This window comes from Camellia sinensis, chromosome 12 (assembly GCF_055761805.1).
Source record: "Camellia sinensis isolate YWXY chromosome 12, ASM5576180v1, whole genome shotgun sequence".
Classification (NCBI taxonomy): Eukaryota; Viridiplantae; Streptophyta; class Magnoliopsida; order Ericales; family Theaceae; genus Camellia; species Camellia sinensis.
The window spans coordinates 110434894-110451417 of record NC_138972.1 but is presented as its reverse complement, the minus strand read 5'-3'; positions in this window follow the sequence as shown (position 1 = coordinate 110451417).

Below are 16524 nucleotides of genomic sequence, written 5' to 3'. Positions count from 1 at the left end.
AAAATTGTTCCAAAATACATGTTCAATAGAGATATTGTCAAATCCAAATGACCGCAAAGAATGCTTACTTTTCTCAGGATGGTAACACACAGGTCCTCAATAACAACTACATTCACAACAGAACTTCACCAAAAATAATAACAATAACGAAACAGATAAAAGACTAAACCAATGTCCCAATTAACACAATAGAATGGAAACCACCCATAGAATCATAATGAAAATGAACCAATATTTCATAATTAGAAACCACTACTTCATAAATCACGAATTTTTACTTAATAAGAAACCACTACTTGATAATGAAATTTATAAACTCAAGTTAATTAAAAGTCCTTACTAACTTTAGTGGATAATTGAAGTTAGAAACCCAAACACCCTCATTTTCGCTTTATTCCCCCTTTTCATGCCTTTTCATCTATTAGAAACCCCTAACACTTTTTAGTTGATAGCTTTATTGTAATCAGTGAGTAAATTAATCAAACACTTGAAATTCAAACATCTCCTAACAACAACTAATCACTATTATACAGAACCCAGTAAAAAATATTCAGTAAAATTGAATTTAGGGCATTACAAAAGAACATAAAACCCATTAATAATTAGATAGTATGATAAAACAAACCTTGAAGACAATGAAGATGCAGATGAGTCTTGTGTGGTTGAAGTGACATTGTTGTCTTGGTTAATAGACGAGGAAGATGAAGAAGAAGAGGGAGGAGGCTGAGAAACACCCAACTTATTCTTTGAAATCTTTAAACAATGTAACCCATTTCATCGTATTTCCGAGATGATAACTTTCTCATCCAACAAATGTCCCACCGGAGGCCAATCAAACTTCGGCAGATCCAAATCCTTCTAGATTAGCAATAATCTAGAAGGATCTCCGACCTCAATATACGTTTACGAGAGAGTGAGAGGGTTGGGAAATCTGCAAACGCCGGTCTGCGAGAGGGAGATTGTGAGCGTCTGCGAGAGCGATAGAAGAGAATGAGAGGACATGAGAGAAGGGTTACCTAGACGCCGAAGGGGGTACTGCACACGTCGGTGTTGTCGCCACTGCGAAAGAGAGAGAGAGAGAGAGAGAGAGAGAGAGAGAGAGAGAAACTAGGGCAGGGTTGGGTGTGAGAATGAATTAGGGAAGCTTTTGATTGTTTTTTATTTTTTTTTTGGTGTTTGGCTTTCGAAATTTTTATTTTGGCGCTATTTTTTTTTTCGGTCATACCTTTCACGATAACAATTGCGTGTCATGAAAAGTGCAATATTTAAAATGATTAGTTTTTTGTGCATCGTGGAAAGTATAATTTTTAACGGCTGACTTTTTGTGCATCATGAAATGTTTAATATTTTTTAAAATTATTTATGACCTCCAAAAAGAAAAAATTATTTTTGTGCTTTTTAAAAATTATTTTTGTGCATAAAACTTCGGCGATGTGCGACGGACGTAAGTAACGGTGGTGAGGGACTTTGATGAGCTAGAGAGAGTGGGCACCGATTGAGAGAGAGAACACAGAGAGAGGGAGAAGGCATACCAACATAGAGAGAGACAGAGAGCAAGCTAGAGACAGAGGGGAGATTAGGGCTTTTTTATTTTTATTTTTATTTTTTTCTATTTTTCCAGTACAAAACAACGTCGTTTAACAATTGGTGACCAAATTTTTTTGTCACAAAAAAATTTCAATTCCTACCTCCACGTTTCAAATTTCCCTCCCAAGGCTTGTGGTTAGAAACCCCATTTTACTTGTATAATATATATATATATATATATAGAGAGAGAGAGATAGATTTAATAAGAATCTATATTTGTTTTAGATATTTTTTAATACACAAATTATTTTTTAAAATTTTTTTATAAAAATAATTTAAAAATCCCATCAATAACCATAGCGTATGGGAGAAGTTGAAAATGGTGTAAGAGTAGGTATGAGAGAAGTCAATAAATGCTTAGTTTCTTTTTTTTTTTTAAATAAAAAATTTAAAAAATTAAGATTGGTTTATAAAAATAATTTAACAATCCCATTAATAACCATATTGTATGGGAGAAGTTGAAAATGATGCAATTTTGCTTGAATGAAAGCTATAGAGGATTTTTTTAATTATTTAATATCAAAAAATTAGAAATTTTAGTTTGAGCTATTGAAGCTCCCACAAGACTTGTGGTTAGAAACCTCATTTTACTTATATAATATATAAATATATATATATATATATATATATTTAATAAGAATTTATATTCGTTTTAGATATTTTTTTAATATACAAATTATTTTTAAATTTTTTTTGTAAAAATAATTTAACAATCCCATCAATAACCATAATGTATGGGAGAAATTAAAAAGGGTGTAGGAGGAGGTATGAGAGACGTCAAAAAGACTTGTGGGTTGGGAGAAGTCAATAAATGCTGAGATTTTTTTTTAAATAAAAAATTTAGAAAATTAAGATTGGAATATTAGAACTCCTACAAGGCATGTGAGTTAGAAACCATTTTTTCCTTATATAATATATAGATATATAGATAGATAGATTTAATAAGAATTTATGTTTGTTTTAGATTTTTTTTAATATACAAATTATTTTTTAAAAGATTTTTTTATAAAAATAATTTAACAATCTCATCACTAACCATAGTATATGGAAGAAGTTGAAATGGGTGTAGGAGTAGATATGGGAGAAGTCAGAAAGTAGGTTGAGAGAAGTCAATAAATGTGAATTTTTTTTTAAATAAAAAATTTAGAAAATTAGGATTGGGATACAAGGCTTGTAAGTTAAAAATCTCATTTTCCTTATATAATATACTAGTGTATCACCCGTGCTATGCACGGGTTTTGTTTACAATTATTTATATATATATATATATATGTAAATTACGATTTTTAAATGTCTTTTTTTTTTATTTTTATTTTTTTTGCACAAAGAAAAAGAAATATAACAAAGGCAGCATATCTTCAATTAATTATTTTATGTTTGCTTTATTCAAAATTTAAAAATAATGTATTGGTAAAATTTATAACTAAATTAAAGAAAAATTTATCCCTAACGACATTTTTTTACTTCTATATAAACACTTAAAAAAATAAACATGAAAAATGTAGTCAATATAATATTATACATTAAGTAAAAAAATGTGATTAGCAATTATGCTTACATAAATTTACTATAGTTTTAATTTCAAATTTAAAAATATAAAAACACACTTGATGTTTTAATTGGAGGTATAACCAAATAAATCGCCATAGAATAGGAAAACAACTTTTATTTTTCATCACAACAATTACATAACTCTATATATAATTTTAATGTCTCTTAATTTTCCACACGTCCAGTTCTCTATCAATATTAAACTAAATATATGTAATAACCCACATTCATATCCTAGTCATGTTCCTGCACACTTGCATGTTTCTGTTTTGTTAAGCTTGCATTTGCACATTTTGACTTGTTCTGCTTAAGTAAGATCCATGCCTTGCTTTGATGCCTCGTGATTTGTCTAAGTGTTGTGTGCTTGCTTTGCTCCCTCCTTGATGTGAAGCCTAGGTCGCGCCAAGCCTAAGTTATCTTAACCGATGTTATGCCAAGCCTAGGTTATGTTAAGCCTAGATCATTCCAAGCCGAGGTCATCCTCAGTATAGAAGTATCTTGGAACCCCTTCGTTTGACCTCCACCTTTGCTTTGACATATTGGCCGGGATGTCATTATCTGGGCCGAGGTGTGAATCACCAAGGCCGAGATGTGTATCATCTAGGCCGAGATGTTACCCTTGCACCTGAGCGACCTTGTCCTGGAGTGGTATGACCTAGACCGAGGTGTGGCACATCTAGGCCAAGGTGTGGCACAGCTTAGTCAAGTGTTGTCCTTCCTAGCCGAGGTCATTGTCACCCCTTGCCGGAGTGCCATTCCGAGTAGCTTGCTAAATACGCCTTGTCAGGGCCTTGTCTTGTCAATCTATCACCTTTTTGAAGAGAACCAACCAACCGTTGCCACGTGTCCGAGCTGAGAGTTAAGTCAGCCGGCAGAGAGAGAAACCCATCATTTGTTGTATATTGTTTTGAAGAGTAGAGAGAGAAGCTCTAGAAGAGGGAGAAGAGTTCTTGAGAGAGAGTAGATTTCCAAGCTTGATTCCTAGAGATCCAACCGTTAGATCCGCGTTCTAAGGTTAGATTCTTGATCGGCTCATGATGTTCTTTATGTTTATGTTATTGCATTGCATGATTGAAAATGATTTGTAAGCCATGCATTGTTTTGAAGTTCGGTTTTAGAAAGAGAAAATAGCATTCATGTGTTCTTCAAGAAAAGTCATGTTTTGATCCGAAGGCTCATGCCTAGATCCATGTTTTTGTGTTTGTTCTTGCATGATTTTCAAGTATGGGTACCCAGGTCCATGTTTTCGAACTCATGTCATGAAATCCCAGATCTCGTAATAACAAGTTATGATTTTAGCATTCATGTTCTTCATGATCTTCATGTTCATGTCCTTCCTGTTCTTCACGGGTGGAAACCCAGGTCTCCAGACTTCACTTTCCGGGGTGTAGTCGCCGAGACCACTCTCATCTAGACCTCACACTTAGGCCAAGCATCGTATCTCACCTTGGCCTACCTTGCATAATCACTTACACCTTTGGTTGTCTTGTGCGCACCTCGGCGTGCAGCCGCATGCCGAAGCCTAGGTAGCCGCACCTCGGCCAGGAGGTGTAGGGCCTCGGCTTAGACCTGGTTGGTACCCAGCATGTCTTCCTGACATGAAAAACAGTGTTTTGACTTCTAGCATGTGTTCCCGAGAATCATTGCATGCATGTGAGACTTGTTTTGAGAAGTATGTTCAGTATGCTTTGCCATGTGTTTGTAGGACTTGGACCTTTGCCTTGATCCCGACGTCCCAAGAACTAGTGTGAGTGGTATTTTTAATAAAGTTATGTTCTTAAAGTTTTGATAAAGCTTTGCCTTGTTTTGATAAAAGTATTTGTTAAGCACGAATGATCACCCCTATTTTATGTATCAAGTATAAGCTTTGTTTTGAATGGCATTCTTGGAACCGTCCTTTCGTGTTAGGGGACGTTAAGCCTAAGTAACACCGTCCTTTCGTGTTAGGGGACGTTAAGCCTATGTAACACAAGTCCCTTGTGCTGGAGGACTCTAAACTTTCGCAGTACTAAGTATAAAAGGATACGGTCCTTGTCAAAGCGGGCTACGGGCCTAAGTGACACAAGTAATGGTCAAAGCGGGCTACGGGCCTAAGTGACACAAGTAATGGTCAAAGCGGGCTACGGGCCTAAGTGACGCAAGTAATGGTCAAAGCGGGCTACGGGCCTAAGTGACACAAGTAATGGTCAAAGCGGGCTACGGGCCTAAGTGACACAAGTAATGGTCAAAGTGGGCTACGGGCCTAAGTGACACAAGTAATGGTCAAAGCGGGCTACGGGCCTAAGTGACGCAAGTAATGGTCAAAGCGGGCTACGGGCCTAAGTGACACAAGTAATGGTCAAAGCGGGCTACGGGCCTAAGTGACACAAGTAATGGTCAAAGCGGGCTACGGGCCTAAGTGACGCAAGTAATGGTCAAAGCGGGCTACGGGCCTAAGTGACACAAGTAATGGTCAAAGCGGGCTACGGGCCTAAGTGACACAAGTATGTTTTGAAGGACCAAGGTTATGCCGAGGTTATGTTATGAGATTTGACACGTGTTAAGTATGTGAGTTTTGCAAGACCAAGTTTGATGAACAAGATTTACTTCATGTTTTGTACAAGTTATGATAAGTATGGTTTTGACTTGATATATTATGTATTGCTTTGTAAAGACCTCGGGAATCATTCATTTAACCCCTTTATTACTTGTACCATTCACTGAGTATCCAAGCTCACCCTCCCTATGTATATATGTAGGTAACAAGCTTTAAGTCGGCTACGCCGAGATGTGTGTTTTACAAGGTGTTTTGTATGCATGTTACGTCGGCAGTGAGGACGTCGGCAATCTTGAAGCTTTTGTATTTTGAACATGTCGGCTTGGGAAGCCCTCTGTTATGATGTAATGTGTATTTTGTACCTTGTATTCAAGTTTTAAAGCTATATAAAGATGTATGCCATTTCATTTGACTTATGCACTGCTCTTATGGACCACTTGTATCTTGAATTATTGCTTCCGCATTTGCGAGCCCCCTATATAAATACTCTGATTGTGTGTGAATTTTGTAAGTTGGCCTTCGGTAATTACGGATTACTGGCCATCACGGCACCAAACTACTAGGGGCGGTTCGGGGTCGTGACAGAATGGTATCAGAGCACAAGTTCCTTATAGTACGTTATTCACACACTTTGAGTCCTAAAGAGCATAGGATGTCCCTTAGAATGATTTTAGAATTGCATCATGTTGCTTGCTACTTGATGAGGTGTGCATCATCTCGGCATGATCATGTTCACTTGCATACATGTTCATTTGTTCATTTTATTCTAAGAGTCACATCCTGCATACCCCCAGTATCATGAGAAGAGGTAGACCCCCAGTTAGCCGAGATCAATCCGAGGACAGAATAAACAGATTAGAAAGATTGGTTGAAAGTTTGGCCGATGAATTAAGGCAGGCAAGGCAGCAGAACACCGGTACTACCTCCACCCAGGCCGAGCAAACAGATGGCCAACATGCAGTTCCACCACCGCCACTACCGCAAGTGCCTCCGCAACCAGCTCTATATGGAGATGACACATTGACCCTGATCAGAGAATTCAAGAAGATGAAACCGCCGAAGTTCCATGGAGGAATAGAGCCGATGAAAGCAGAAGCATGGATTCTTGAGATGGAGAAAATGTTCGAGGTTTTTCCCAGCACCGACGCTCAGAAAGTAGCACTAGCAGCATTCACATTGGAAGACGACGCCCGTAGATGGTGGATGATGATTCGAGAAGGCAACCCAGACTTGACTTGGGCCAGATTTTTGGAATTGTTTTACAACAAACATTTTCCCTTAAGTGTTCGAAATCGCAAGGCCACCGAATTTCATACCTTGACACAGGGCAACCGAACAGTGGCGGAATACGACCGCGCTTTTACCGAATTGGCAAGGTTTGTACCTCGCATGGCCAACAACGAATACATGAAAGCTAGGAAGTTTGAGAGTGGACTTCGAGGGCCGATACAAGATCAGGTCAATTTACTCGACATGCCGACGTATGCTGGAGTATTAGACAAAGCCCTCCTTGCAGAAGCCAACCTGAACAGAAGTCAAAGTTCGGGGAAGAGTCAAAGGAAGAGACAGACCTACGACAATCGCGAAGAAGAGGCAGACCCGAATGATGCCGAGGAGAAGACAGTGGAAGATAGTCCCAACAACGCGAATCAGGAAAGTGGCACCAGGCCGACGTGTGCAAGTTGTGGGAAGCTACATTTTGGGGTTTGTCTTCGAGCGACTGGAGCATGTTTCGGATGCGGAGAGAGGGGTCACCGCATTAAGGATTGTCCCAAGATAAAGGCTAGAGGGGATAAGCAGAGATGAGAACTTGACATCGGGAACTGTTTTGGAAATAAGGTAAGCGAAGTTTGGGGACCAAACTTCTTTAAGGGGGGAAGAATGTAATAACCCACATTCATATCCTAGTCATGTTCCTGCACACTTGCATGTTTCTGTTTTGTTAAGCTTGCATTTGCACATTTTGACTTGTTCTGCTTAAGTAAGATCCATGCCTTGCTTTGATGCCTCGTGATTTGTCTAAGTGTTGTGTGCTTGCTTTGCTCCCTCCTTGATGTGAAGCCTAGGTCGCGCCAAGCCTAAGTTATCTTAACCGATGTTATGCCAAGCCTAGGTTATGTTAAGCCTAGATCATTCCAAGCCGAGGTCATCCTCAGTATAGAAGTATCTTGGAACCCCTTCGTTTGACCTCCACCTTTGCTTTGACATATTGGCCGGGATGTCATTATCTGGGCCGAGGTGTGAATCACCAAGGCCGAGATGTGTATCATCTAGGCCGAGATGTTACCCTTGCACCTGAGCGACCTTGTCCTGGAGTGGTATGACCTAGACCGAGGTGTGGCACATCTAGGCCAAGGTGTGGCACAGCTTAGTCAAGTGTTGTCCTTCCTAGCCGAGGTCATTGTCACCCCTTGCCGGAGTGCCATTCCGAGTAGCTTTCTAAATACGCCTTGTCAGGGCCTTGTCTTGTCAATCTATCACCTTTTTGAAGAGAACCAACCAACCGTTGCCACGTGTCCGAGCTGAGAGTTAAGTCAGCCGGCAGAGAGAGAAACCCATCATTTGTTGTATATTGTTTTGAAGAGTAGAGAGAGAAGCTCTAGAAGAGGGAGAAGAGTTCTTGAGAGAGAGTAGATTTCCAAGCTTGATTCCTAGAGATCCAACCGTTAGATCCGCGTTCTAAGGTTAGATTCTTGATCGGCTCATGATGTTCTTTATGTTTATGTTATTGCATTGCATGATTGAAAATGATTTGTAAGCCATGCATTGTTTTGAAGTTCGGTTTTAGAAAGAGAAAATAGCATTCATGTGTTCTTCAAGAAAAGTCATGTTTTGATCCGAAGGCTCATGCCTAGATCCATGTTTTTGTGTTTGTTCTTGCATGATTTTCAAGTATGGGTACCCAGGTCCATGTTTTCGAACTCATGTCATGAAATCCCAGATCTCGTAATAACAAGTTATGATTTTAGCATTCATGTTCTTCATGATCTTCATGTTCATGTCCTTCCTGTTCTTCACGGGTGGAAACCCAGGTCTCCAGACTTCACTTTCTGGGGTGTAGTCGCTGAGACCACTCTCATCTAGACCTCACACTTAGGCCAAGCATCGTATCTCACCTTGGCCTACCTTGCATAATCACTTACACCTTTGGTTGTCTTGTGCGCACCTCGGCGTGCAGCCGCATGCCGAAGCCTAGGTAGCCGCACCTCGGCCAGGAGGTGTAGGGCCTCGGCTTAGACCTGGTTGGTACCCAGCATGTCTTCCTGACATGAAAAACAGTGTTTTGACTTCTAGCATGTGTTCCCGAGAATCATTGCATGCATGTGAGACTTGTTTTGAGAAGTATGTTCAGTATGCTTTGCCATGTGTTTGTAGGACTTGGACCTTTGCCTTGATCCCGACGTCCCAAGAACTAGTGTGAGTGGTATTTTTAATAAAGTTATGTTCTTAAAGTTTTGATAAAGCTTTGCCTTGTTTTGATAAAAGTATTTGTTAAGCACGAATGATCACCCCTATTTTATGTATCAAGTATAAGCTTTGTTTTGAATGGCATTCTTGGAACCGTCCTTTCGTGTTAGGGGACGTTAAGCCTAAGTAACGCCGTCCTTTCGTGTTAGGGGACGTTAAGCCTATGTAACACAAGTCCCTTGTGCTGGAGGACTCTAAACTTTCGCAGTACTAAGTATAAAAGGATACGGTCCTTGTCAAAGCGGGCTACGGGCTTAAGTGACACAAGTAATGGTCAAAGCGGGCTACGGGCCTAAGTGACACAAGTAATGGTCAAAGCGGGCTACGGGCCTAAGTGACGCAAGTAATGGTCAAAGCGGGCTACGGGCCTAAGTGACACAAGTAATGGTCAAAGCGGGCTACGGGCCTAAGTGACACAAGTAATGGTCAAAGCGGGCTACGGGCCTAAGTGACGCAAGTAATGGTCAAAGCGGGCTACGGGCCTAAGTGACACAAGTAATGGTCAAAGCGGGCTACGGGCCTAAGTGACACAAGTAATGGTCAAAGCGGGCTACGGGCCTAAGTGACGCAAGTAATGGTCAAAGCGGGCTACGGGCCTAAGTGACACAAGTAATGGTCAAAGCGGGCTACGGGCCTAAGTGACACAAGTATGTTTTGAAGGACCAAGGTTATGCCGAGGTTATGTTATGAGATTTGACACGTGTTAAGTATGTGAGTTTTGCAAGACCAAGTTTGATGAACAAGATTTACTTCATGTTTTGTACAAGTTATGATAAGTATGGTTTTGACTTGATATATTATGTATTGCTTTGTAAAGACCTCGGGAATCATTCATTTAACCCCTTTATTACTTGTACCATTCACTGAGTATCCAAGCTCACCCTCCCTATGTATATATGTAGGTAACAAGCTTTAAGTCGGCTACGCCGAGATGTGTGTTTTACAAGGTGTTTTGTATGCATGTTACGTCGGCAGTGAGGACGTCGGCAATCTTGAAGCTTTTGTATTTTGAACATGTCGGCTTGGGAAGCCCTCTGTTATGATGTAATGTGTATTTTGTACCTTGTATTCAAGTTTTAAAGCTATATAAAGATGTATGCCATTTCATTTGACTTATGCACTGCTCTTATGGACCACTTGTATCTTGAATTATTGCTTCCGCATTTGCGAGCCCCCTATATAAATACTCTGATTGTGTGTGAATTTTGTAAGTTGGCCTTCGGTAATTACGGATTACTGGCCATCACGGCACCAAACTACTAGGGGCGGTTCGGGGTCGTGACAATATATGAACCAAAAAAAGGAAACATTTGAGAAGATAAAGAGATGTGGTTTGAGACCTTTCAATTGCTGAATTCTATTAATCAAAAGTTATTAGGCTTATTTGATTTTATCTAGTGGACACGTGTTAAGTTTTTACACAAACACTAAGCACATTTTTTAGCATTATTAATGAAATGCACAGTGTAATTTTTTTCTCTTTTTTTCTACAATTGCAACCTGTTATTTTTAAATAAAAATTTATATTTGTTTTAGAGATTTTTTTAATATACAAATTATTTTTTTTAGATTTTTTTACAAAAATAATTTAACAATCTCATCACTAACCATAGTGTATGAGAGAAATTGAAAAGGGTGTGGCAGTAGGTATGGGAGAAGTAAAAAAAGCTTGAAAAATTTAGCCAAACTGACATATACATCAAAAGTTATATTATATTAAAGTTTAATATTTTGATAATAATCATGTGTTGAACTTTTCAAGAAATTTTTTTATACTTGTCCTTAATGTATTAAAGTTTTATTATGAAGAGGTTTTGACCAAATCCCCCAAAAGGCTTGTAGGTTGGGAGGAGTTAATAAATGCTGATACTTTTTTTTTTTAAATTAAAAAATTAGAAAATTAAGATTGGGATATTGGAGCTCCCACAAGGCTTGTGGGTTAGAAATCCCGTTTTCCTTATATAATACATAGATATAGATAGATAGATAGATAGATAGATATAGATATAGATATAGATTTGTGTATGAATTTTTTTTTTATTCTCTAGCATATCACCCGTGCTATGCACGGATTGTATTTACAATTATCTATATACGTGAATTGCGATTTTTAATTGTCTTCATTTTTTTCTTTTTTTTTAAATGCCTTCTTTTTTTTTTCCTTTTTTATATTATATTAAAGTTTAATATTTTGATAATAATCATATGTGTTAGACTTTTGAAGGAATTAAATGTCTTTTTTTTTATTATATTATATTAAAGTTTAATATTTTGATAATAATCATATGTGTTGAACTTTTCAAGAAATTTTTTTTTTATGTTTGTTCTTAATGCATTAAAGTGTTATTATGAGAGATAATAATCATATGTGTTAGGACTTTTCAAGGAATTCATATGTATTAGATTTCAAAAAAAAAAAATTATGCTTGTTCTTAATGCATTAAAGTGTTATTATAAGGGTAAGACTTGGGGGTTGAGAGAAGTTAATAAGCCTCCGTTTGGGAAGTGGGTTGGCTTTTTGGCTTTTTGGCTTTTTTGACTATATGAGCCTGGGCTCAAAAGCTTGGTTTGGGAAGGGCTTTTGGCCTTTTGGCTTTTTTGATTTTTTTGTGAGAGAAGAGTGTAATGATTATGGGGTTGGATGGGATGTTTTGTCTGTTGTGGTTCATGAGCCTATTCTGTCTTTTATGGCTCATTGAGCCAAAAAAGCCCAATGAGTCCTTGCCAAACCAACCCTAAATGCTAAGGTTTTTTTTTTTTTTTTAAATCAAAAAATCAAGAAATTTAGATTGAGAGATTGGAGCTCCCACAAGACTTGGGGTTAAAAACCCCATTTTGCTATAGTATAGTATAGATAGATCGATAGATAGATAGATAGATAGATAGATAGATAGATATGGTACATACCATTTATATGACACAAGGATCAAAGTACCGGGACAACTGCTGTAATTTTCCCTCATCTAAATTGAAGGGATTTAAAAAGTTAAAAAAAAATTATAATATTAAAAAATGTTCACTAAAAAAATATAGATTAAAAATTAAAAATTAATTATTGAAAACTCCATACTAAACAAGATAATGTTTTCTATTAATTTTAAAAATTAAAAAATTATTATTAATTTTTCCTCTGTTTTTTTTCTCACAAAAAAATAGCTACATTAATTATCTTTTTTTTTTCGTGGAGAGGGGTTTTGACCTGCGATTTTTCTAAAAGGATGTTGTAGACGGAAAGGGTAAAGTTGGTTCAGACAGTAAGAAAAAGTGTTTATGCAAGAGGTGCCTTCACTATGAGAAAGAATAGTCGGTTTTGCATAGAGTGCCTTCTTGGATAATAGCTTCAATACTGGCATGCATGAAGGGCTTAAGTGTGAGACATATAAGAGGGACTTTAGTATGAAAATAGAAGAAATGGTTTACAGAATGTCTTCTTGCTTCATGACTTCAATACTTGTGAGAGAGGAGTAGGCTCAAGTACGAGAGAGAAATGAGGGTTTGTAGGAAGTGTCTTCTTGGGTCACGACTTGAGTGTCTGTGCACATGAAAATGAGTGATAAGGGTCAGAGTGTGTCTCCTGGGATCACGGTTTCAGTGCTCCAAAACACAAAACCATAGCATATTAATAAAGAGAAATAATTAGTGAAAAAATATTTTTGTCTCTTTAAATACAAGAACAGAGAATTTATTATTGATGATGAAATATTTTTGTCTTCCACAACATAACCTTATGAGACAAAAAATGTATTCATCGCGCAATCAATCAGAATTTATTAGTGGCGAAATATTTTCATCTCCCACAACTTATTCTTCCAAGACAAAAATTATATTTGTCGCCCATTTAATAGAAAGATGAAACGCCAACGTTTGCATGATGGAGTGTTTATTGGTGACGAAATATTTTCGTCTTCCATAACTTATCATTCCTAGACAAAAATATATTTGTCACCTAATAAATGGAAATATGCAACGACATCATTTAATAGGTAGGGAATTTATTGGTGATGAATTACGTTTGTCGCAAAATATATATATATATATATATATATATATTTTGTGACAAAAATGTTCGTCTCCAATGAACTAAAATAATTAGCGCCAATGCAAATGAAATTGGCGCCTTATTTTTGCAGACGAAATTTTGTTTTCGTCTCCTATGCTTTTGAGAAAAATTAAAACAAACGAAAAAATTAATATTTCGTCATCTTTGGATTAAATTTTAAGACAAAAAATTTCGTCACCAAATTTTGTCACAATAGCCTAGATTTCTTGTATTTTGTTTCCTTCTTTAATTATTATTATTATTATTATTATTATTATTATTATTATTATTATTATTGTGGAGAGGGGTTTACTGTGAGAAAGAAAAGTAGCTTTGCACAAAATGTCTTCTTAGATATTAATGTTTGCATGCACAAACTGCTTAAATGTGAGAGAGAATAGAGGAGCTTCAGTGCGAAATAATAGAGATGGTTTATAGAGACTGCTTTCTCGAGTCACAGCTTCAATACTTATGAGAGAGGAGACTCAAGTGCGAGAAAGAAATGAGGGTTTGTAGAGAGTGTATTTTCGGGTCACGACTTTAGTTTTTGTGTGTGTGCGAAAGTAAGTGATTAAGGTGAGAGTGCCTCTTAGTTTCTGACAACATTTTAATAAAGAGAAATAATTAGTGATAAAATATTTTCGTCTCAAACTTATACATTCGTTGCCTAATCAACAAAAATACAAAAACAACGTTGTGTGGGGATGGAGAATTTATTGGTGATGAAATATTTTCGTCTCCTTCAACTTAACTTTATGAGACGAGAATATATTCATCGCGCAATCAATCAAAATGCAATACGACACATGGAGAATTTATTAGTGACGAAATATTTTCGTCTCCCAAAACATATCCTTACAAGACAAAAATATATTTGTCGCCTAATTAACAGAAAGATAAAACGAGCATGAAGAGTTTATTGGTGACGAAATATTTTTGTCTCCCATAACTTATCCTTCCCAGACAAAAAATATATTTGTCACCAAATAAATAAGAAAATGAAACGACATCGTCTAATAAGTTTGGAATTTATTGGTGACAAATTCCTTTTGTCGCAAAAAACTTTAAATTTTGTGACAAAAATGTTCGTCTCCAATGAGCTAAAATAATTGGCGCCAACAAGAAAAAAAATTGGCACCTCTTTTTTTTCCGACGAATTTATTTTTCATCTCCTATAGTTTTGAGAAGAATTAAAAGAAACGACAAAAGTAATATTTGGTCATGTTCTAAAACGAAAATAAATTTTATCACAAAATTTTAAAAATTAATTATTGAAAACTTCATACTAAACAAGGTAATGTTTTCTATTAATTTTGAAAATTACAAATTTTTTATTATTTGTTTCTTTGTATTTTTTCTCACAAAAAAAATAGCTACATTAATTATCTTTTTTTTTTTTTTTTTTTTTTTTTTGTGGAGAGAGGTTTTGACCTTCAATTTTTCTAAAATGGGTGTTCTAGACAGAAAGGATAGAGTTGGTTCAAACAATGAGAAAAACTGCTTGCGTGCAAGAAGTGCCTTCACTGTGAGAAAGAATAGTGGGTTTGCATTAGATAATAGCTTCAATGCTGGCATGCACGAAGGGCTTAAGTGTGAAACAGAATAGAGGGGCTTTAGCACGAAATAGAAGAAATGGTTTATGTCTTCTTGAGTCACAACTTCAATACTTGTGAGAGAGGAGTAGACTCAAGTGCGAGAGAGAAATGAGGGTTTGTAGAAAGGGTCTTCTTGGGTCATGACTTCAAGGTCCGTGTACATGAAAATGAGTGATAAGCATCAGAGTGTATCTCTTGGGGTCATAGTTTCAATGCTTTGAAACACAAAACCGCGGCATTTTAATAAAGAGAAATGATTAGTGATAAAATATTTTTGTATCCTTAAATACCAGAACAAAGAATTTATTATTGGTGATGAAATATTTTTGTCTTCCAGAACCTAACCTTATGAGGTGAAAAATGTATTCGTCACGCAATCAATTAAAATTTATTAGTGACGAATATTTTCGTCACCCACAACTTATTCTTCCGAGACAAAAATATATTTGTCGCCTATTTAGTAGAAAGATGCAATGACATTGTCTACATGATGGAGTGTTTATTGGTGACGAAATATTTTCGTCTTCCATAACTTATCATTCCCAGACAAAAATATATTTGTCGCCTAATAAATGGAAATATGCAACGACATCGTTTAATAGGTATGGAATTTATTGGCAACGAATTATGTTCGTCAGAAAAAAAAAATATTTTGTGACAAAAATGTTCATCTCCAATGAGCTAAAATAATTCACGCCAGTGCAAATGAAATTGGCGCCTCATTTTTGCAAACAAAATTTTGTTTTCGTCTCCTATACTTTTGAGAAAAATTAAAACAAATGACAAAATTAATATTTCGTCATCTTTGGGTTAAATTTTAAGACAAAAAAAAAATTTTGTCACCAAATTTGTCACAATAGCCTAGATTTCTTGTAGTGTGTATCAAGAAAAAAAAAAAACATTCCTAGTTAATAATAAGCAAAACCACAAATAGGAAGTGCTAGAACCACCATGAACAAACAGAGCTGGCTACTGGACTTAAACCCCATGGATAAGGGCAAAGATGAGGCACTTTTATGAGGGTCAGATGAAGGCGATGGCGATGGCGATGGCGATAGCGATGGCACTGGAGAGGGAACTGGCGATGATGATGGAGAGGGAACTGGAGACGATGATGGTGGCAAAGGAAATGCTGGAGAGGGAATTGGCAAAGATGATGGTGATGGTGATGGTAATGATGACGGTACTGGAAAGGGAACTGGCGATGGCAATGGTGATGGCGATGGTGAAAAATAACTTGAAGTAGGAGAAGGCGTCGGGAAATGAGGAGTTCTGGAAACCCTGTGTAGAGGGGTTCAAGGTTAGGAAGATGATTAGAGAGGCAAAACTATGCTAATGGTCCAAGAGTGGTAGAATGACTAGAGAATGAGCAGCAGCAATTGTCTTGGATGTTGGAGAGTGAATGGCTGGGTGAGGGTGAAGTAGGTAGCTTAAGAAGAAAACAATGGTAGTGCACAAATGAGAGCATCTCCCTTAAGTTCCCAAAATTCCGTCTCTTGAACCTTGGGAAATGGGTCCTATTTATAGGCTTTTCCTTGGTACCAAAAAGACACCGAGTAGCGAAATATAGAGAAGACAGGTGTCCCTAAGGATCACAGAGAATATTCTGCCTTGAGCCACTAGGCTGAAGGTGCCACATGTCCCTCTGCATGTACTGTGTACTATTTGTTTACCTCCACAACTACCTTTTTGAGCCTCAGTAAGTGTAGTTACGACGGGAATGTTTGGCGTTGTAACTCCCTTTTGAG